Source organism: Podarcis filfolensis (genome assembly GCF_964270895.1).
Source record: "Podarcis filfolensis genome assembly, chromosome: 1".
NCBI lineage: Eukaryota > Metazoa > Chordata > Lepidosauria > Squamata > Lacertidae > Podarcis > Podarcis filfolensis.
In genome coordinates, this window is record NC_139604.1 from 80,544,060 (window position 1) to 80,567,834 (window position 23,775).

The 23,775-nt window shown below is 41.8% G+C and overlaps 1 protein-coding gene and 1 long non-coding RNA gene across 2 annotated transcripts in view; one reads left to right on the forward strand and one right to left on the reverse strand.

Annotated features, from left to right (window-relative positions):
• The window catches only part of TRIM44 (tripartite motif containing 44), an 87,509-nt gene extending 80,334 nt beyond the window's left edge, over nucleotides 1-7,175 (forward strand). Inside the window, exon 6 of the mRNA XM_083602798.1 lies at nucleotides 4,339-7,175. The gene's annotated coding sequence lies outside the window, so the exon portion shown is untranslated. The remainder of the gene's footprint in view (nucleotides 1-4,338) is intronic.
• Nucleotides 7,176-11,935: 4,760 nt separating this feature from the next.
• The window catches only part of LOC310757837, an 89,493-nt gene continuing 77,653 nt past the window's right edge, over nucleotides 11,936-23,775 (reverse strand). The window contains exon 3 of the long non-coding RNA XR_014545494.1: nucleotides 11,936-12,482. This is a non-coding gene — a long non-coding RNA (uncharacterized lncRNA). The remainder of the gene's footprint in view (nucleotides 12,483-23,775) is intronic.

The following is a 23,775-nucleotide window of genomic DNA, read 5'->3' on the forward strand; positions in this document are numbered from 1 at the left end:
GCCAGGAAAACAAGTCTTTAAAAAGTCAAAGTAATGTGTTTGATGCTTCCATAATGTTAGGGAAATATCTCAGAGATATTTTTGGGGTCACATCAGCTGAGAAACAGGAGTACTGACCAGTTCACAGGCAACCAAAGAGATGAGAAAATCCCCAAAGTTGTAAAGGTCTTTTATTATGTTTGCTGTTGTAGAGCAACAGAACCAATGTGTTTCACGGTCAGAGAACATTATGGGATCAAACCAGGAAGGTGATGAATTGGATAGAAATTGAGTTAATTGAACTTACTTACCATTGAAATCAGTTGGATTAAAGTTGTTTCTAACTTGTCCCATAAGGAATCTACTTTTATATCTCAAAATGTCTAACCAATTAGAGCTGATGCAGTGATAGTCTAGGGGCAGCCTTTCAGATCTGTTAGGAAAAAGTACTCCATTTTTATCTACTTGTGGTTGAGACATGTTGAGTTTGTTTATTAATAAGTAATAATATTAATAGTTGTTGTCGTTTAGTTGTGTCCGACTTTTCGTGACCCCATGGACCAGAGCACGCCAGGCACTCCTGTCCTCCACTGCCTCCTGCAGTTTGGTCAAATTCATGTTGGTAGCCTTGAGAACACTGTCGAACCATCTCGTCCTCTGTTGTCCCCTTCTCCTTGTGCCCTCATATTATCCCTGCCAAGAAAACTCCATGGATAATATTAATAGTAGTAGTAATAATATTTGCATTCTTTTATGCAATGAAGTTGTCTTCTGCTATGACTTGTAAGCACGGCTTACCTGCGGCAGACTTTATTTTTTATAACCTCTCCTCCAGTCTCTTGTCTTGAAAGCAGTGAAGCTTGTTCGTTGCTTAGGGCACTTGAGAATCTGACTGACAGGATCTAATCTACTAAGGGAAACTGTCATGTGCGAAGGTTCCCAAAATAATGCAAGAATTGGGACCAGAGTCCATCCCTCCCTTGAAACCTGAGATTTGGGACATTTAAGTGGCATGCCTCATATCTTTTACCTCTTAAGATTTTGTTCGTGCTTGAAATTTTTGCTACACTACTTTCTGGGCAATTCTTTAAAATATCCCTTTTCTATCCATTTTTAAAACAGCAGAAGCGTATCTTCATGCTGCTGAAAGTATTTGTTTACCCTTTCACCCCTGCTTATATTCACCGACACTGTCTGTGCCTCAATAACACTAATGGCTTTTTGTTTTTCGCAATAAAGTTGATTCATGTCCTGGGAAAAAAGCAGCCAAGCCTAGCCTATCAGTAATATTTTAAAACCTCTTGGGATTTTTCACCCCCACACGCGGCAGTCAAAGTGAAAGGGAACAATAAAGCTTTGCTTTGGGTTTAATTCCAGGGGAGGCTGTGGATGCTGTTCAAACTCTAGGAGGCTTTTTTTTTTTTTTTCCTGCGGAGAAGGCTTCACAAAAGACACTTTGTTCCCTTTCGGGACAGATGCCACCAGCCAGTAGAGCGCATTTCTTAGTTATTTCTCCAGGGTCGCACCATTTCCCGATTGCTCACAAAACACTTTCATATAGATATGCTTGGAATGGCAGAAGGGGTGGAGATCAGCTCTGAGGATTTGCTTTTTATGCATGGTGTGGCTCGCCTTGTCTCGTCTCCACCAACTCGGATCTTGTTTCCTAGAAACCTTTGCTTGGCCTAAATTTATGGGACTGGTTTTATTAGGTTTCTCATCCCTCTCCCTCCCAACATCCACAATCTGCTTTGACTTTCCTGCTGTGCTTCTTTCTGCTTGAGACTAAGACCAAGTGTTCCAAAAACAAAAAATAAATTATTTACTCCCAGCTTCCCAGACTAGGGTTGAAGGTGCTGAGCTTCTGCATTGTGAAGAACACAGTGAGGTGTTTAGTGACGGTCCAATGATATTGAGACAAGACACCTTGGGTTAGGGGAGGAAGGGAGAATCCACAATGCAGAGAAGATCTATCTAAGCCTGCCTGCTTTTACTCCAGTGTTGTGATGCCTCTGCTTGCGCCGCGGAATTAATGATTAAATCTTTATTCAGCAAATCTAGGAATAGATCCTGATCGTCGCTAACTAAAATGAAAATTGACTCTTTTCTGCAACAGCATTTAAAAGAGGGTATTATTTTCCTGACTTCAGCAAGCCATCAAAATAAATAATAGCCTTTCAAACTTGCTGCTTAGGTGGGGGTCCTTGCTAGATAGCTCGATACAATGTGGCCATTGCAAAGTAGGAAGTAGGCAAATGCAAAAGCTGTAGCAGGGGCTTTTTAGAAGCTTTCGTTGGGCAGAATCGGATGGAAAGTGGAAATCACATGAAATATCAAGGCATTTGTATAGAAGGCAAAACAATATCCTTTAAATCTCATGGAGTTACGTTTCAGTTGCCGGTTAGCTGGGTTGGTTAGAGCGTGGTGCTCATAACGCCAAGGTCACTGGTTCAATCTCCAAATGGGCTAGCTGCATATTCCTGCATTGCAGAGGGTTGTACAGTCATACCTTGGATCCCGAACATCTTGCAAGTTGAATGTTTTGGCTCCCAAACGCCGCAAAGCCACTCGGAAGCTGTGCCTTCGTTTCTGAACGTTTTGGAAGTTGAATGGACTTCCGGAACGGATTCCGTTCAACTTCTAATGTACCACTGTATTGGATGATGCTCACGGTCCTATCTAACCCTGCAGTTCTAGTCTAATAATTATGTCCAGCATGCAGATATTGGAGACGTGTAGCAAATTCAGATTGCCAGAAGTTGTGGATAGCCGTGTCTCTGCCTCATAATGATGAGCTGAAGGAATAACTGGTGTTCTTTTGGACCAAAGAAAGAACATTGACCTCTGAGTTATGTCCAAAAATAACGCTTGAATATGTAGGTGTAACTCTTAAGTAAAAAAATCTATCCTAGTTCAGAACTTGCTGGCAGGAGTTGGTATTGGCACACTCTGAATCCAACATCCTTTTAGGAAATGTTACATAGTCCCAGCAGGGAAAGCCCCCAAACCTTCGTTGAGCCATGGGTGGGAAAGACTAATGGGGAGCAGTGTCACAGAAACCTTACATGGTTGTTATCTGTGTTTTTACCTGCTCTGTGAATAGATGGAACGTCTCTGTGTCTAGAACTGACAGTCCTGCCCTTGCAGGAAGCAGGAGGCTGACTTAAAATTTAACAAGCTCTTTGTGTCAATCATCTCAGGAGCATCCTTCAGAACACAGAGGTTTTGAAAACCCGTTTCTCATGGAGCTACCCATGGGTTAAAATTTAATCTCTGTCAAAGACATCTGCTGGGCCGAGAATGCTGTCTTCTTTCTTTAAAGGGGTTAGGAAGGATAGAACCACAATGTAATACGCATTATTTAGCTTGCAGTAGGGACCTGCTAGACCCTAGCATGTTTCAACTGCATGTTCAACTTATTTCTGTTTCTCTTAAGTCATTTTTGGTCCAGGGTTTTGGCTAGTGATCAGACTGAAAGATCTAAGCAAGATAAGAAGGTGATGTGTATGCGTGTATTTAAGTCTCAGGGGTGGTAGATTTTATAGGTTGGTTATTGTAAGAGAAGACACTCTTGTCAGGAGTTTTAAATATAGTGTCGAAGAGACAGAAAGGCAAGATGCTCAGAAGTCAAATCCTGTACTTCGGCACAATTTCTCCTTTAGAGTACGTGAATATACCTGCACACCATTTCCATGGACTCTAATGCACATTTTTGACAGAGGACATAATGCTGTATCTTTACCCTCTAAGGAAGCTCCAAATAACCAAACCCACTGTCTTTTTTTAAGCAGTGGTTATAACTTAGTTAATATGGTATGCAGCAAAATATTCCCTTTATCACACACCACAGATGGTGAGTGAATTGTCATAAAGGTAACCAACAAGGCTTGTGTCAAGGATGATGTATTGGTACAGACAGCTACTGTAAATAACAACACCCATGGAAACAATAAATTTACAAATGGTTTGTAACCCAGTAACATCATAGTAGCCACAAAACACTCACAGTGGAATATATCCTGGGTCTGTCAGATGATATTTGGTCATCCTCCTCCTCTAGCCCAGCTCCTCTAGCAGAGCAACCACCACAAGTTATGAAATGACTGCTTTTCTGCAGAATTTAATAGTACTGAGTTCCCAAGAAATACATGGTTTGAATTCTGGTTTCTCTCCTGAATCCATAGAACCTACTAAGTCCCATCACCACCACCCGGCGGCATGGCTGGTGGCCAGGCATGTTGGGAGTTCTAGTCCAGCATCTGAAGGTTCACCACAGGTTCCCCATCCCTGTCAGAGTACCTAAACTGGCGACTTTCCAAGAATTCACGCCATGCTTTCCTATTTCCCTTTTACCCACAGGAATTTTCCCTTGCAGAGGATGGTCCTACATTGAAAACTCCTGTGGTGAAGAAGTCCTTGGAAGATGATCTGAATCTTTGCCAGAAACAACAGTCGCCTTCTGCTTTTACAGTATGCTTCTCCTGCCTCCGAGACAACCTGTCTCTTCTCCCAGACACATCCTTTGCAAGCACACTTCTTTTCATGCCTAATGATTTATTCAATCATCAATCACCTTATTTCTACGGGTTGACAAACAATCTTCTCAAATACAAGACTGAAAACGTGGTGCTTACGATGAATATAAAATGCCATCACAGTAAAAAGTGGAAATAACATGCTCATATTTTCATTTTAGTTGCAAGGTCCTCGACTAGGTTTCAATCATTCAGTGCTGCTAAGATGGGGGGAAATAAAAGTTTGCTTTTTAAAAATTAGGCTTTCAGGATATATTTGAGAATAAAATTTTAATTAACTGTAAAAGATGCTTTTGGTATAAATAACCTTTGGAAGAGTGTTATTTTATTTTTAGTACATATATGAGCCTAATGCATCAGACACAAGCTACAGACCTTTAGCATCATAATTCTCAGTATGGGTTTCTGTGAGATTTTGAAAACCTGAAAAACTACAGTGTGGGATGACCAATATATTAAACTTCACTCTTTTTAAAGGGCTTTTTATTTGCCTTCTGGCTTCTGACCTTGAAGTGTCATCGTGTCTTTTTTGATAATTTATTCCTCGAGCTTTTCTGTATACAATTAATAGGAGTTTTACCTGCTGATGTGTACCTATATATCAACCCAAGTGGTTTGAGCAGTTTTTCTAGTAAACTGGAAAGAACTGTTATTGCTCTAGGCAAGTAGGAATAATTATAATGTATGCTGTAGTATGAATGATGATGATAATAATAATAAAGTGGCAAAACAAGAATCATCTGTGAATGCACACTGTATTAGATCTTGAGATGTCCTTCCATTTCAGTCAGGCTGTTTGCTAGAAGCAGACTGCAGTTGCAGACCCTGAGGGTTGGATACAGGGGCGCCTCTAGGTTCTTAAAAGCCTCAGGGGCATAGGCCCATGAAGTGAATTTGCATATGCTAATTTAAACAGAGGCCTCTGAGCAAATTAAGATGATTGGTGGCTGGGGTCTCGCCAGCACTGCGCCCTTTGCAACATACACAGCTGTCCTGTAGGTGAAGTAAAACAATTAGTTTTCAAAATTTGAAGGTGGTACATCGTGGTGTTTGGAACTGGCACTGATTATGGGAAGGACCATAGCAGAGCACATCCTTCACAAGCTGAAGGTCCCAGCTCCGAATGGCATCTCCAGGTAAGGCTGGCAGAAACCCCTGTCCGACAACCTTGGACAGCTTCTGCCCATCCGCATAGGCCACGCTAGGTGGACCAGTGCTCTGGCTTCGTATAAGGCAGCTTCCTATGTTGTTTTGATTACTTCCTATTTGTTTAAGTCTCCTTGAGTGGACTTTCTACCCTGAAAGGTGGCCTAAAAATATTCTTAAAATTATCATGGAACTTGAGAGCAATAGACTTGTGAGCCTTATGAGGGAAAGGTGGAAGCAAATGTTTTTCCACATAGGAAACATTTGAGGAAGCTGCATAACTGATTATTTAAAGAAAGGATTTGGGAGTGTTGTGGTATTTTTTTAAGGAATGGTACACAAACCATCAAGGAAGTGCAAGGATGGTGGTTTCTAATTATAGCAAGTTAGACTTCTCAAGTTAATGCTTTCTAACTAGAACAGAGGCTCAGTGAAGAAAGGAGCCCCCTAGAAAAAGTTCAGATCTTCTTCAGAAGACTGCGAAGGTGGACATATCTGAAAGGACTCATTGGCCAGCATCCATGCAGCGGTGGTTGTGGAAAGTGGTGTGCTGGTGTCCTGAGTGCTGCTATCATTGAGTAACATGGGGAGAGAGGGACTGTTATGCTGCAAGTGCTGCAAGCAGATAGCAGAAATGCATGGTGGAGAAAGCATCCCATAAAGTCCAGTGTAGACGGATGACATCAGCACACCTTGAAACCTCCTCATGCATTGTTCTGTGAACTTACCTTCACAATGCAGCCTTGGCTACCCCCTGCCCTGCCCTCCCCCCACTGCCTGTTACAAAAATGCCCTTTTCAGGATCTGTTTTTATTTTTTATTTTTGTTGATATTATACATACTCCCTCTGCCATGCTAAAGGCAGGTAAGCTGAAAGCGATATGGAAGCAATGGTTTAAATGTGCATTTCCAGGTAATTAGCCCAATGTCCTTTGCTATGGAAATCACTTGGTGAGATGCCAGTACATTTTGAAATGACCGTCCCTGGCCCAAACCAATTACCCCTGCCTTATCAATGAGGCTGACACTTGGAAGTGATAAACTCTGCAAGTCCAGACTCCTTAACGTTTTAAGGAAACACAGCTGGGAAATCTCTTTAGCACAGTAAGTGAAGGCTCTTTTTTTATTTAAAAAATAGTCATGGCCACCTGACTTGCACTGAAGTTAGCATCTTAAATTGGTTCAGTTCCTAGAAGCCAGCTCCCATGGGGCTAATATATATATCCCCTTTCCTGGGATCTTTTGTGGGTGGGGCAGGAATCGTTTGTTTTTTGTTTTTGTTTTTGTTTATAGATGCTGTCAGAATTCCAAGCAGAAATTTTTGTCCTTCTGATCGCTAAAATATGTAATTCAGACTGACTGTCTGGCATATAACAACCCCATTGTAAGGCTTGTCTATTGAAGTTAGCTTTTTGTTTCTTTTCTACTGTTTCTAGTGTCTTCCATACACAATTGCCTGTGTTATGTTATGATTTGCCTATATCTCTCCATTATCAATAAAAACAATTTCCTCCATTTGCCGCGTTCTAGATTGAGCTGAACTTGCACATTTCTCAAACCCATGAACATGCCTAGCTGTTTGACAACATTTCGGACATAGAATTGTATAGTTGGAAGGGATGTGAGAGGAGTCTGTAAAGGGAGGGTTGAAGGACCCTGGTACTGAGAGAGAGACAGTATGACTTTATGCATATGTGTGCTAGGCTATCCTCCTTTCTACTTTGGAGGGCTTTGGGAGGAATCAGAAAATTTCATTAGAAGGCTGGTAGTAACACAGAACTGGGTAGCTCAGGGGCATGAAATGTGGGGACACAAAACATCTTGGGGAAAAGAGTGATTTCCCATGGCAGGCATATATTCTGCTTAGGCCCCTCTTGTTAGGGCACAGTTTCCCCCCTTTCTACTACAACCCATCAGTTAGCCTTTCTCCATATGCTGATAACCCTATGGAATCCTTGGAAAATTTAGAGGAAGTGTCACTGTGCTGTAGATAGAACGGGACAGAGATATATGATGGAGGGAGGCAAAATTATACTGAGGGTCTTTCCAGGCAATTATTTTCCCCTCTCACACAATAAATGTATAGTTCCAGGTTCCAGGCATACGTTTATCAACATAGTGCTTCTCTTGCAAGGATAATATTGCACCCCCCCATCACTTATCGCTTAGAATTTGGTTGTGAGCATTTGGAAGGCATCTAATGAGTAAGAAAAAATAGGCACATCAGTCCCTTTTGAGGTGTTAATCATGCAAAATGGGATCTGTGTGTAGAAAGGGGCAATGTGTCAACATGTTGAGCCTGGGCATCTGAGAAAGGGAAGCCTATGCACAGATCATTCTGGGTTGAGAGTTTGTGTGGAATACTCGGCACTTGGGCTTCCTCTTCTCAGCCCTCCATTCATCGCACATTGGAAAGAGTGGGGTGAAATCCAAACACAAGGAGAAAAAATTTTGATAGTAGGAGTATATGCACCAAATGAGGGGAAATCTGAATTTTTTAAGAAGTTGCATGAGACATTGTTAGACTATATGGATTACAACATTATCATGATGGGAGATATGAATGGAGTGGTATCTACAAACATGGACAAGTCGCAGAGACAGGTAGTTACCAAAGATGGCAGACTACCAAAAACCTTTTTTGAGATGACTGACAATATGGACTTGATTGACATTTGGAGAATAAAGAATCCCGTGGGTAGAGAGGGAACCTTCTTCTCTGAAGCCAAAATGACATGGACAAGAATTGACCAAATCTGGATAACTAGAGGACTGGCACCTAAGACTCGAAAAGTGGAAATTTGCCCTAAAACTTGCTCCGACCATAATGCTGTGAAAATGGAGATGAAATTAACACCAACCGGTTCCTTCAGATGGAGGATGACTGACACCTTGTTTAGAGATCAAGAGGTGACCAAAACCTTGATAGACTATTTTGAGATAAATATGAACACCACCATCGAAAAAAAGAGTAATCTGGGACGCAAGCAAAGCAGTTATGAGGGGGTTTCTAATTCAACAGAATGCAATAAAGAAGAGAACTCAAAATGAGAAAAAAGACAAAATTTTGGAAAAAATAAAAGAGGGTGAGAAGAAACTGAGAGCGAAACCAAAGTCACAAGAGATTCTGAGAGAAATAAAGTTATATCAAGTTCAATACACGAAGATGATGAATCAGGAAATAGAATGGAAAATTAAACAGATGAGACAAAGGACATTTGAATCGGCCAATAAGTGTGGAAAATTGCTAGCCTGGCAAATGAAAAAAAGACAAAAACTTAACACCATTACCAACTTGGAAGTGGAAGGAAAGAATATTCAGAATCCAGTGGAAATTAGAAAATGCTTCCAGAGGTACTTTAAACAGTTATATACACAAGGGCCACAGAAAGAGTTTGATATAGACCAATTTTAAAAAACAAATGGACTACAAAAAATCTCTCAAGAAAATAAGTTAATGTTGAACTATAAAATAACAGAACAGGAGGTGGAAGGTGCCATCCAGAATATGCAGTTGGGCAAATCTCCAGGGCCGGATGGCTTAACCTCAAAATATTATAGATCCTTGAAGGATTGGATAATTCAACCACTAAAGGAGGTTTGTAATGAAATTTTGGAGGGGGAAAAAGCGCCAGAGTCGTGGAAGGAAGCCTATATTACACTTATACCGAAAAATGAGTCTGAAAAGACACAACTTAAGAACTACCACCCCATATCCCTGCTTAATGTGGATTACAAAATTTTTGCAGATATCTTGGCTAAAAGGTTAAAAAAAGTATTAGTGGAGGAGATACATAAAGACCAAGCTGGCTTTCTCCCGGGTAGACACTTGTCTGACAACACGAGGAATATAATTAACATTTTGGAGAAGTTGCAACTGAACATTAATACTAAAGCAGTCTTAATTTTTGTAGATGCGGAGAAAGCCTTTGATAATATTTCTTGGAGTTTCATGAAGAAAAATCTTCAGGGGATGGGGGTTGGTCAAGGGTTTGAAAATGGTATAAGTGCAATTTACTCAGAACAAAAGGCCAAACTAAACAACGTGGTGACAGAGGAATTTAAGATAGAGAAAGGGACACGACAAGGCTGCCCAATTTCCCCATTGCTTTTTATTTCGGTCCTGGAGGTTCTGCTAAATATGATCAGAAGGGACCGTTTGATTAAAGGTATACAGGTCGGAGCCAAACAGTACAAATTGAAAGCTTTTGCAGATGACTTAGTACTGACATTACAGGAGCCAGAATCTAGTACTAAAAGAGTGTTAGAATTGATTCAAGAATTTGGTCATGTGGCAGGATTTAAGTTGAACAAGTTAAAAACTAAAGTTATTGAGAAAAACTTAACACCGATTGAGAAAGAGAGGTTTCAGAAGGAGACAGGTTTAACATTGGTTAAGAAAGTAAAATACCTGGGGGTTAATATGACTGCTAAGAACTTATACCTATTTAAAGACCATTATGAGAAATGTTGGTCAGAAGTGAAAAAGGATCTAGAGATATGGTCAAACTTGAAGCTTTCCTTGTTAGGTCGAATTGCTGTTATAAAGATGAATTTATTGCCAAGAATGTTATTTTTGTTTCAATCATTGCAAATTTTGGACAAAATGGACTGTTTCAAGAAGTGGCAGAGAGATATTTCTAGATTTGTCTGGCAGGGCAAGAAGCCCAGAATAAAATTTAAAATATTAACTGATGTAAAGGAAAGAGGTGGATTTGCCCTGCCAGACCTTAAACTCTATTATGAATCAGCAGAATTCTGCTGGTTGAAAGAATGGCTGCTTCTTGAGAACACAGACATTTTGGATTTAGAAGGTTTTAATAATGTTTTTGGGTGGCATGCATATTTGTGGTATGACAAGGTCAAAGCACATAAAGCATTTAAAAACCATATTGTCAGGAAAGCATTGTTTAATGTCTGGATAAGATATAAGGACTTACTTGAAAATAAAACCCCAAGGTGGTTGTCACCGATGGAAGCAAAGGCTCAGAAAAAGCTCAATATGGAGGCCAAATGGCCGAAATATTGGGAAATTTTGGAACAAGAAGGAGACAAATTGAAATTGCAGAGTTTTGAGAAATTAAAAGATAAAGTGCGAGACTGGCTTCACTATTATCAAATAAGGGAGGCTTATAATTTGGACAAAAAAATTGGCTTCCAGGTGGAAAAATCAAAATTGGAAACAGAACTGTTAGATCCCAAAACAAAGATACTTTCAAGAATGTATAACTTGCTGTTGAAATGGAATACTCAGGATGAAACGGTTAAATCTGCTATGATTAAATGGGCACAAGATGTTGGACATAATATTATGTTTGCTGACTGGGAACAGTTGTGGACCACAGGTATGAAATTTACGGCATGTAATGCCCTAAGAGAGAATATTATGAAAATGATATACAGGTGGTACATGACACCAGTCAAGCTTGCAAAAATCTATCATTTGCCCAATAATAAATGTTGGAAATGTAAAGAAAATGAAGGTACATTCTTTCACCTTTGGTGGACGTGCCCAAAGATTAAGGCTTTCTGGGAGATGATCTATAAGGAAATGAAAAAGGTATTTAAATATATCTTCCTGAAGAAACCAGAGGCCTTCCTCCTGGGCATAGTCGGCCAATTGGTGCCAAAGAAGGATAGAACTTTCTTTATGTATGCTACAACAGCAGCAAGAATACTCATTGCAAAGTATTGGAAGATACAAGATTTACCCACCCTGTAAGAGTGGCAGATGAAGGTGATAGACTATATGGAACTGGTGGAAATGACTGGCAGAATCCGAGACCAGGGAGAAGAGTCGGTGGAAGAAGATTGGAAGAAATTCAAAGACTATTTGCAGAAACATTGTAAAATTAATGAACGTTAAAATGATGTTGGATTGAAATTAAGCGGCCTTAGTAACAAGGTCAATAAGAATATGTAAAAATGGATTGATAACGGATGAAAATATATAGTTATAATATGTTGAGATATAGAGTTAAGATAAATGAAAGAGGGTAAGGATTTGCTGAACTAACCATGTGAATGGGAATACAAAAAAGGGAGGTGTGATAAGGTCAGGGAAATAAGCAAACGAAATTTAAGACATGAAAAAATTGATTTGTTTTTAATTTTTTCTATATATTTTTTCTGTATTTTGTATCTTTTTTCTATGTATTTTTGTATTTTTTGTGTTTTTCTCTTTTTTTCTCTTGTTTTTTTTTATTCTGTAATTTTCTTCTTTTTGTAAAACTTCAATAAATATCTTTAAAAAAAAAAAGGAAAGAGTGGGGGTGAAGAAGCCACTTGACACACCATGTCATGGGCAGGGGTCAGCTTCGCCTGCTGAACAGCAGCCTGAAGGGGGAGAAGCCGGAGCGACTCCACCTGCAGCTGATCAGCCTTCAAGGACACAGGAAAAGGCAACAACGAGAATCAGCTGGCTTCAGCCTCCTTAAGCAGAGAGCAGTCAGATGCTGGAAACTATGCTTGTAGTTCCTGGCCTTACCTTGCTGCTTCCTGCTCATCTTGACCCTAGATCATCAAATTCCCTGAACCCTGGATCATCTGATCACATGGATTGCTGTTCCCTTGACTTTAGGACTGGACCTTTACCTCGAATGCTGACTTTGTCTGCAGGCAGGTACACCTCAGAGTCTCTTCTGGTTGGCCTCCCACTCCACTGAACTCTGCACGTCATTTCTCTGCAATGAGACTACAACACACCATACATTTCAATGCATGAATCATGTGACTATCACATGATTGGGCAGACCTTTCTTGGCCCAGAAGTACAGGAGATGAATCTGATGGTTTTTCAAGCCAATGGTTCTCCAGCGGCATCTGAAAAACATCATAAATTTTATATAATGATTGACAACTATAGTTGAGATTCTTATTTTCCTCAGACACATAAAAGGATGCAATAAGTGCTTTGTATGAAAACAGACAATAAGAGATGCCAGTAATTCTGAAAAAATAAAATTACAACTTCAAAACAAAACTAAAATATAGGCAAACACCCCCTCTCCACTGTCTTCCCAAAAGAAAGATTTCAGTGGCTACTAGCCATAAAGACTATGCTCTATGTCTGTTGAAGGCAATATGCCTCTGAAAGCCAGCAGGAAGAAATGGCAGGAGGGGAGAGTAATGTTGTGCTTAGCTTTCTTTTGGACTTACTATATGCATCTGTTTGGCCACTGTGCAGGATGCTCTTACGTTCCTCTGAAGCCTCCCATTTGTCTCTTGCTTTTTCTCGAAGAGTCCCTCTCTCACAACTTTCCAAGATGTTCATATGGGCCACTCTTCTGACATTCATTCAGTGTTGTACATTGGATGGAAAAGCTGCTCTCCAGCATCTGTTTCAGCACATACCTCTAGGTATGCTAGCTTGTCAGTTGACCAATTGTGTAACTGCACAAAGAAGGAAAGCCAATTGCTTACCTATAACTTTCTAGGCTAAGCACCTTGGGCAGTCACACAAGTCGCCCTCCTTTCCTACTGATGATGTCGTGGCTTTTTGGGCCCTGGAATTTTCCTAGCATTGTAGGGAAAAAACTGTGAAGGTTGTCCTCCATCTCCTCGACTCATGCACAGGAAATATGAAGGTCTGTACCCGAGAGGAGTCAATACAGCTACTTCTCTATAGACAGATTCCCAGGTACTACACAGGTAAAGAACCAGCAGTGTCTGACCAGATAACTGCTTGAAGAGCAAAAGTTACAGGTAAGCAATTGGTTGTTTTCAGTGGCTTTTGTGGTCACCTGCTGTATCAGTAAAGCGCAGGTGTGCTTATTCAGCTCTTTTCACCCAGAGAGAGCAACAAAGACGAAGAATGCTTGCAGAGAAATGGTATTCCCAGGTGAAGTTGTTCACTGGAATTGGGAGTGGGAGTTTAGAGTATTAAATGAAAATGATGTTAAGCTTTCCGCAGCTGGACGTAACAGGCTAGTTGTCATAGCGCTTGCAATGGAAATTACCATACTGAACCATTAATGTCACCCAGCCACTTTCGTCACCTCAGTTATTAGCAATATATATTAGCTACACACTGCTTAATGCCAGCATAGACTTCTAAGTGGTTTCCAAAGTATAAAAACCAGTTAGGCAAACATAAAAATGTAAACATCCATAATTAAAATGCACAATAAATCCCATTTTAAAAATTTAAATATAAACATATATAATTAAAATACGTAATAAAACAATCCCATTAAAACAACACAGCAATTCTACAATTAAATACACGGGGCTCCTAGAATTCTGCCAGTGACCACCTTTCCTTACAACACAGAACGTCCCATAAATTGTGGCTTGGCATACAGATTCCTAAAGTCTTGTGTGCCCATCATTCAACAATATTTGGGTGTGTATTTTTAGGAGGCAGACAGCGATATTGCAAAGTACGCTGCAGCAACATGCTACTACCCTTGGATAGAGAAGAGCAAGGGCAGCATTAAGGAATAAATCCAGGGGTTTTTAATCATCTGAAAAGGCTTTCTTGTCTATCACAGATACGATGCTGAAGACATGCTCTGAAGGAGGTGATAAAATGTTTATTGGATATAGGAGGCTTTTGGCTACACAAGGGCTTTCCGGGGTAAATTGCCTTTCATTGAGCCGATGGCTATTCTCAGTAAGAAGCTTCTGTTTGGTCTTGTCGGCATGGCAAACCCCCGCACCGTTTGCCCAGGGTCCTCTATTAGCACAATATCAGTTTCCTTTCATGCCTGGGCTGAGTGACACCTCTTCCTCACTTTTGGCTCAGTAAAAATGACACGGAATTCAGTTCTGGCCTTCTAAGCAAAGAATCCAGTGGCAGAGCTCCCTAAGCAAAAGGGCAGCTCTAAACCCTCTGCAGTGTGTCCAAGCCACTGCCAACACTCCCAGCAGACGCTCCCATTTAAAATGACAGATCAAATAGTGCAAATGCCTTTTGCCCCTGAGATGCAATGCTGTCTGCCTGCATATAAAATATTAAATTCAGTATCAATTATAAGAACGTTGAGCTGCAAAAAAAGAAATGAAATGCATTCTGTAAGTGAAGACTCTAGGCCAGAAAAAAATGATTTAAAATGGGGTGGTGTTGTTTTTTTAAAAAAAGAAAGCAGCCTTTTAGTTTGTTTTTAACTGCTCTTAATTATTGAAATAAGATGTTGACAAATAAATCCTTGAGAGATAATGAGGATACTAATGAGAAGTAGCAACATAAATATGTTCATAAAATATATATTGAAAAGTAACAAAGGCAAGGGAATTTGATCCGGAAAATTAGCCTCCTTTCAAAGAGCCAGCTAATTAAGTAAGAGAAAATAAAGCATAGGACTAGATGATGCATGGTTCAATATTAATAGTTACAGCTCAAAGCTTCAAACACGTCCATGCCAGTCTGAAACTGGTTTCCAGTGAACAGAAATGGGTTGCGTAACTTCTGGTCTGAAACCAGTTCAATATTTTCTTCTAACATCAGATCCAAGAGCAAAGTAAAGCAGTTCTAGGCAGTTGTGTGTCACTAGGACACGTGTAAATGGGGAGTTGCCTGTATTCGTTTTGTGAGGGGGTGAGGTGAGAAGAAATATTTCCAGTAGTTACAGGGATAAGAACATAAGCCTGCTGCATCAGGCCAAAGGACCAAAAAGTCCAGCATCCTGTTCTCATAGCAGCCAACCAGACACCTGTGGGAAGCCTGTAAGCTGGGCAGGAGCACAGCAGCACTCTGTGGACCTGTGATTCCCAGCAACTGGAATTGAGAGGCTTTCTGGCTCTGACCACAGAGGTAGAGCACAGCCATTGTGGATATAGCAAAAGACAAGTGTGCATTTATTTCTGTGCCTTCTTCCCCTGTCTCCCCATTTCCTATCTATGGATTAAACAACCCATGCCGAATATTATTTTGGACTTTTCTACTCGTGGGTGTATGCATATCTAGCTCCAGGAGTTCAAGTAAGATGGTGAGCACCAGGTGCTTCAACAATAATATTAATATTCAAAAGGGTTTCTTAACCAATATTAAGCCTAAATTCCCCTGGGGGAACTGCTTAATAAAAGTCAGGATCTTTGTGCCGAAGGCACAAATGGGGTGAGGAGGGGCAAGGGGAGGAGAGCCCAGCCCCAATATTCATTCACAACTTCACAAATCACGGTTTATGGCGCCTCAAATGGTTGTCCAAACAAGGCACTCAGTGCAGTCATTAATTTCCACCCCCTTAATTGAAGTTTGCGTCCTTCGCATTACATTATCCAAACTGTAGTGGCTTCATTCTGGAAACATAAAATATTTATACGGGGGGAAATAGCCTAGCTGCTATTTGTTTTAAGAACTGCAGTGTCCAGGGTGACTTTCGGGGAACCACGCAATACGAATAACTTCTCACGTAGATGCAAAACTCAACCGATGCAGACGGAGAATAGATTGTAACTTGAATCTCCTGAGGAATGCTCTGCAAGGAAGGCAAGTGTGTGCTTGCTTCACCCCCCCTCTCAAGTGTTCAAGCTAAACGACTCCTGTGTCAGTTCCTGTGCTACTGTAATGGGTTTCAGATGAGCCCCATGAGCTGTCTCTGTTCTGGAAGTTAATATTACGTTACCAACCTATTGCTGAGACACATGGTTCAAATTATTATCAAAGCGCACTCGCCATCTCCAATGACGACGGGCTGTTTGCACATTGGCTTTATCACTTAATAACAGCAACATCAATTGATGCCTTGCATATGGGAAAGGGCCATTGCAGAGATAACACACATGACGTTACATAATGCTTTTTGGTGGCATTCGGTTTATGAACCAAGCCAGGAAGAAGAAGAAGAGTTTGGATTTGATATCCCGCTTTATCACTACCCGAAGTAGTCTCAAAGTGGCTAACAATCTCCTTTCCCTTCCTCCCCCAAAACAAACACTCTGTGAGGTGAGTTAGGCTGAGAGACTTCAAAGAAGTGTGACTGGCCCAAGATCACCCAGCAGCTGTATGTGGAGGAGCGGGGATGCAAACCCGGTTCACCAGATTACGAGTCTACCGCTCTTAACCACTACACCACACCACACCACACCACACAAGAGAGACAATGGCCCCCACCATATTTGAGAGAACTACAGGCATTCGTTGTTTTTTATCCCCCCCCCCCAATTTTCTTGAGTCTAGGCAATGCTTAATTTTATCCCCCATGTGTATCCGATTAGTAAAGCCTCAGGTTTCTGGTGTGCTACATGACAACTCACATTGGGTTTTTGCCCTGTCTGAAAAGTCCCATTGCTTGATATGCAAGATCTGCAAGAATCCAGCATTGCACAGGTTCCTCCATCAAGTGTGGTGCTCTTGCAGAAGGGTAGAGCCAGGAAATGGGATTTTACAGCTCTGGAGGTCCTCCTTGCCCTTTTGGGATCAGGTACCCATGCTGAATGTTTTTGACCAGGGGAAAGAGTAGAAGAGGGCTGAATCGCAGAATCATAGAGTTGGAAAGGGACCCAAGGGTCATGTAGTCCAACCCCCTGCAATACTGAGTGGTTACCATTTTAAAGGTTATAATATGGGCCAAACAGAAGTACTTTTTATTCTGTTGGCTGATGATGGTAACTTTGCAGTTGCAGCCCCATATTTCTGAAACACCATCATGTAACCATCAATGGGTATATTAAAAAGAAGTCAAGATTTTTCTCTCTAAAAGCAAGCAAGCAAGCAAAGGAAATAATGTATTGGGAAATTTAGCTTTGTAATAACGTTCAGCAATTGTGTGGGGACCATCTCGGCTATGCGAGTGCTCAGCTTTTTATTAAATGTCAGTTTCCTGTTCCCTTTAGGAGTTTGCTCTCAGAAGCAACTCAGAGTTGCAAGAGGGACTTTGGGCATATTTCAAATAAAACCATATTTAATCACTGAATTATTCAGATTTTTCTTTTTAAAAAGTTTCACCCCGATACAAGTTTTCAAGTGAAAACTGCACTTCAAAATTAGAAACCCTACAATAATCTGTAACTGGGGAGATCCCAGGCTGAAAATCATCCTAATGCTTTTGGAATCGTTTCCAGACTCTTCTTCCTGTCTTCTGCTGTCCAGAACACCTGATGACACTTGGAAAGAGGACATTCGTTAAACGCAGCGCAGTGGAAATGTGCGGGGTTTCTGCTTAATGCATTTTTATCAGTTTAAACCCTGCCCTATTCCTCATGATTGCTACAGCAGGTTCTCATAAACTGTTCAAGTACCACATTAGTCCACGAGCGAAAGAATTACATTGTTTCCATTTTGTTCTGAGGCCATGCTGTGCAAGCGCTGATGTATTATTTAGATTGGGCTGAATTATGTTTTGATTTGACAGGGACTGCGCTGCTCAGAGGAATCCTGAAGAGGCCTTTATCAGGAAAGCAGAAAATAGCCTCCCTTGTAATGATTCATAGCTTAATAAAAAAAGGGGGGGGAGGCTGTTGCTACATAGACTACAAAGATAGGAGTTTATGTAGTATGTGGTCGGGCTTACAAGGGAATTGAGAGGCACTCTTCAGATCCTGGGATAACAATATGGCTTGGTCCAGCTCTGCTTGCTTGCCCTCCTTTGTGCACTTCCCAAAAGAGGAGATGTTGCCATCACATGAGAGAAGCTCCTCTGAAGTGTTGCTGGTTTGAAAAAGTGGACCAGCAAGCTGCCTGTAGTGGCATGAAAGATGTTCTCAGGGCCTCACACCAGAGAGTAAAAAGGAGAGCCATAGTAAGCAGAGCCTTTGCAGACAGCCTGGAGAGGTACTCAGATTTGTTACTTTGGCTAATGGCAGTAGGGAAGAGGCAGCAGCTTAAAGCCTACTAGTCAGTGTAAGCCTGAGGGCAGTTTTCCATGTGGACACGGGCCCCATCAACTATTCCAGGAGCTAGGAGAGGCCTTCCATACAATAGCGACTCAAAAGGTAAAAGAATGAAGCAAGAATATGAAACTTGATGCTATTTAAGGCACCACCCGATCACTGCTTCACCACAGAAATGAGAGCCCATCGCTTGGCACAGGAGCCTTGGCAGAGAGTTTTGGAGATAATGTAGCAACTGTCAGGGAACCACGTGAACACTGCCTTGGGCTCAATGGTTTCTCCATATAAATGTAAGTAAGCAAGCAAGCAAGCAAGCAAGCAAATAAATAAATAAATAAGAGTTTCCCTTTTTAAAGTAGAGATGGTGATCAATATGTGAGATCTGAACAAAAACTACTGTAAATGACTGAGATAACTTAGTCAGTAGAACACCAGACCCTTAATCTCAGGGTCATGAGCTTGAGCCCCGTGTTGGGCAAAAGATTCGTACATTACGGGGGGCTGGACTATGGTGCCTTCCAACTCTACAATTCTGTGATCCTTGACAGAAAACATAAGAGCTGCAGTACTGCCTTATACTTCTCTTGCTTCAGCAAAAGGTTCTTACATGTTGTTATGTGAATGTTTTTTAAGTCTCAGGAGTGTCGGGAGGAAGATAGGCACACGCAGCTCAGTTACTGACCATTTATCTTTTTTAACATCCCAGAAAGCAAGGTATTTCTGCAAATCTTTCTGTTCCAGTTTTTGGCAAGCCTACCCCTGTTCTTGAGTTCTAGTGTTTCAGGAAGGATGAAGATATGAACTCCCAATGAATCTACAAAAGCCACAAATCAAACCGTAACAAATCACAGCAGAGCAGAGTGATATATTCTCATTACTCACCTTGGGGTGACGTGAAGAGTCAAACACTTTGAAAGGTCAGAAGCTTCATTTGTAGCCATGAGATCTGTTCACTAGTTGTGCACCTTTCGTTCTTCAACCTGTCAACTCTGAAACTGTGGTGCAGGATTGGAGCAAGGAAAAAAATATGCCCTTCTCCTCTAGCAGGGATTTATATACTACCTCTGTGAACTTTTGGGTCTGTAGCACAACATCCTGCAGGGAGCATGTTCTTTTGCAACCGTGCAGAAAGCCACTCCTAAGAAAAAAAGCAACTCTATTGTTAGCTTCTTCCCAGAAAGCTGAGGATATGTGATGCTTTTAATTTTGCATAACTTAAGTTTTTGTGGCAGGGTTTCAGTGCGACCTGGCCTGCATCCACTGACAAAAATCAGTGACAGAACTGGCACACTCTTAACAGCCATATTAAATATTTTTATATATCTGCAGAAATTCACCCCATACCTCTGCCAAAGGACTATACTGAAACACTTTGGCTCGATGAAAATGATGCGATGGAAGGCAAGCATCTCTGCTTCCTGCAGCCTTAGAATCAATTCTAGCAGCCAGCTTTGGGAAGAGTGATTTGACAATATGAAGCCAAGGATACACTGTACACATAGCACCTCTTTTATTCCATCAGTAGACTTGGATTTGGGCTGGAGAAACCATTGAAACACAGACATTTGCATGAGCATCCCTATCCATTGCTTTGTCAGCAGGCTGGACTAGGAAAGTCCTGTCCCCTGCCAACACATGAGCTTTAATGATGCATAAATAGCCAGATGCTAGAGGTGGTCATCACTGCAGTTTGGCCAAATATCTAATGGGATGCTACAGCAGGGTGGGAAATTTGTGGACCTCCAGATGTTATTAGGCTTCTGTCATCCCTGAACCTCAGCTATGCTGGCTGCGGCCGATGTGAACTGGAATCCAGGATCATTTGGAGTCCCACAAGTTAGTCATCCCTACTTTCAAAGATTTGTGCCTGTGGAATAGCTGCCAAGAACAATGGATAAAGATGAAAAATGAATGTGCGCGTGAGAGAGAGTTTTCTGGTGATATGAAAATACTCAGTTGCTAACTGCTATTAGTAGAACATTAGGTAACCCAGATGGTAAATACGTTGCATGGAATTCAGTGTCAAACTGATACAATCATTCTATTAGCACCATCTTTTCTGCTTTCCAGATGGAATTATCTCCCCTTTCCTTCCATCCATGCACTGTTCAAGGTGGGCAGGTGGGTGTTTTCAGACCCTCCAGAGTGAATTTTGGGGAGGTAGGGGCATGCAGGAGGAGGAGTGGCATAAGTCCTGTTGTGCTAGTAGGAGTCCTTGCTGGCTTCTCCCAGCGCACCAGGTGAGTTGAATCTGGCCCATCATTATTAAATAAAAGCAAATGAGAATTTAATCATTCCTTATGGATTCTGGTGAACTATCTCTTTGCAAATGGCACATGAGCCACCTCATCTGTTCTTAGCAGAAAATTCCCCATCAATGATGGGATTGAAAAACAGCAACTTATCAACTGCTATTAAAGAACACTATCAGTGTTGTTAGCGGTTTGGGGACTAAGCTGTTAGGGGACTAAGCTGTTAATCAGAAATTCACCTCTACCACAAACTGACTAGGTGACTAGCACTCTTCCTCCAAGACAATATATGTGAACTATTTTAACATTATACCATATGCTAGTATACTTGTGTGCATACAACATGGGGAGTAGCCCAAAATGACAATGAAGAAAGAGAGGAAATATATGCTGGGAGCAGAAGGAGGTTATAGGAAAGGCAGCAAGAGCACCATACTGCCTCAACTTAGAATCAGATAATTGTAGGGTTGGAAGGGACCCAGTGGATCATCTAATCCAACCCCCACAATGCAGGAACCACAGCTCTTGTTTGTAAGAACTTTGAGCAGCACCGTTAGTCAAATTGGAACTTCTAGTGCTGTTTCAGCCAAGTCCAAGGAATAATGAGAATGTTGTACAACAGGATGTGGAGTTAGAAACTGAGATATGAAAGCTAGGAGCTAAGTGGCACCTTAAGCATAAGTTATGGGTGCAACAATGGAATGCCTAGGTGCACTTTTTTAATAACAAGAATACAAAGCTGAAAATGAATGAACTGCAGCTAAAATATTATGTTCATTTTTCACATGGTCTAGTCTTTCCCCTCCCCACTCCCCTAAATATTCTTATGAGGGTCTCTTCTCCAGTCTTCAGAATAGCTGGAAGTGGGGAGGCAGAAAAAGGCCCTCCTTTCCTTCCACTCTGCAGTTTTAATCTGAAATCTTAATCGCAGTACTGCACCTAGACCTCAGAAACTGCTCGTGCTAATGAAATCCCCTGTCACAAAACGCGCCTAGAACAATGGGAGTTTCAAACACGGCAGGGATGGGGATGTTGTACAGCTGGGAGGACCATTGGCCATGCTGGCTGGAACTGATGGGAGTTGGAATCATGAAGAAGAAGAAGAAGAAGAAGAAGAAGAAGAAGAAGAAGAAGGAGAAGGAGAGGAGGAGTTTGGATTTGATATCCCGCCTTTCACTCCCCTTCAGGAGTCTCAAAGCGGCTAACATTCTCCTTTCCCTTCCTCCCCCACAACAAACACTCTGTGAGGTGAGTGGGGCTGAGAGACTTCAAAGAAGTGTGACTAGCCCAAGGTCACCCAGCAGCTGCATGTGGAGGAGCGGAGACGCGAACCCGGTTCCCCAGATTACGAGCCTACCGCTCTTAACCACTACACCACACTGGCTCTCGATTAAACAGCTGGAGGGCCATAGGTGGTTATTGTATTAATAATCCTCTATGCAATCATCTCAAGACTGACCAACCTGAGTTAGAATGTTGAACTAAAGACTGGGGTACTAAGCTTTGACGCCTCTCTCAGCCACAAAGCTCACTGAATGCCTTGGGCCATTCACTGTCTCTCACCCCAACTTATCTCATGAGGTCAGGCCCATCCCAACCATGAGATGGGGTGAAGCAGCCCTCTCAGGTGGCAGAAGCCTCTGAGGTGGTGCTGTCACAGGTGCCCTGCCCACCCTGCTACCTCCACCGCCAGCAAAGAATCAGCACTGGTGGAGAAACTTGTTTCTGGCAAGATCTCACAAGACCTCACGGAGTGCACAAAATCTCACCAGAAACCAGTGCCAATGTTGGTGTCACTTCTCTGCCAGAGATGGAGGCGGGAGGACAGGGGGGCGGTAGCTGGGTGGAGTGGCACTTCCTGTTTTATCCCAAGTGGTAAAACAGGATGTGCTGCCCCTGTGTAGGGTTGTTGTACTGAAGATGGGATGGGGGGACGATGACCTTGTAAGCCACCCTGGACCCCTTAGTGGAAAACTGGGGTAGAAATGTAATAAATAAAGCTGAATAAGCATATGCTTAAGTTTTCTCAGTTGAACTCACTGGGACTCACTAACATGGTCAGCTGCTGTCTATTGTCCCAGTAATGTCTTAGTCCTGGGAAATCACATAACAAGTGGCTCATAAACTACCCATCCAAACTCGACAGTCTCCTCTCTACTGAAAGGTAAGATGTGATGCTGGATCAGCGGAAAGCATAAATCCTTCTGTGGAAATGAGCAGTGCACTGCTACTCTAGCTGGGAGGAATATTTCTTCCCAGCGCCAGCTGGTGATCAGTTTATTCCCTCAAATCATGTGGATTGATGGACCTTGTCATCTTATCCTAGTCTCTGGAACTGCAAATGCAATCCTGGTTCATATGAAAGGACAGGCCTTGTTTAAAACTTCCTGAGTCTTTTGCCTCCTGCAGGATTTGATGCATGTAAATTCCAGAGGCTCTAGAAATCAACCCCAAGTGGTGGTGATGGTTTGGGGTGGGGTGAGGGGAGCCTCTCTTAGGATCCTCATTTGGGGATAAACTAGGTAAGATGCTGGAGACCTGGGATCAGGTTCTCCCTACTTTAGATATGTATGGAACTAATTAGCAGGCCCTACATGGCTACTTTGAAGATCAGAGATGTGGTGCTTGGGAAAGAAGCTACACTCTCCTCAGTTAAACCTCTCCTCTTGAAACTGGTTTTAACTCTGCAGTGGGGAAAACACTGAGGTGTGTGTGTGGTACCTGAATGTTTTCTCTGTGAAGCTAATAGCATCTTTCAGGTGGCTGTTGTAACAATCTAGATTAAGGAAGTCACCACAAGCTACAAAATCAAGTGGGTGTGAGTCTAAAGTGTGGCCTTGCAACCCCATTGTATTATTAGTTTTCCATCTGAGTCTGAAGAGGGCTCCAGTCATGTGATACTTTTTAAATATTTGTGTATATTTAAAATAAAGTCAGTTGCATAGAGAAGGGGGAAGTGATACTTAGTGGATTGACCATCTTGGTAGCCCCCACAACATAACTGAGTGCATCTACATTCTGCAACAAATTTCAGCAGGAGGTAGGGAACGCCATCTGTGAGGCTCTGAGCTAAAACAGTCAAGAATTCAGCT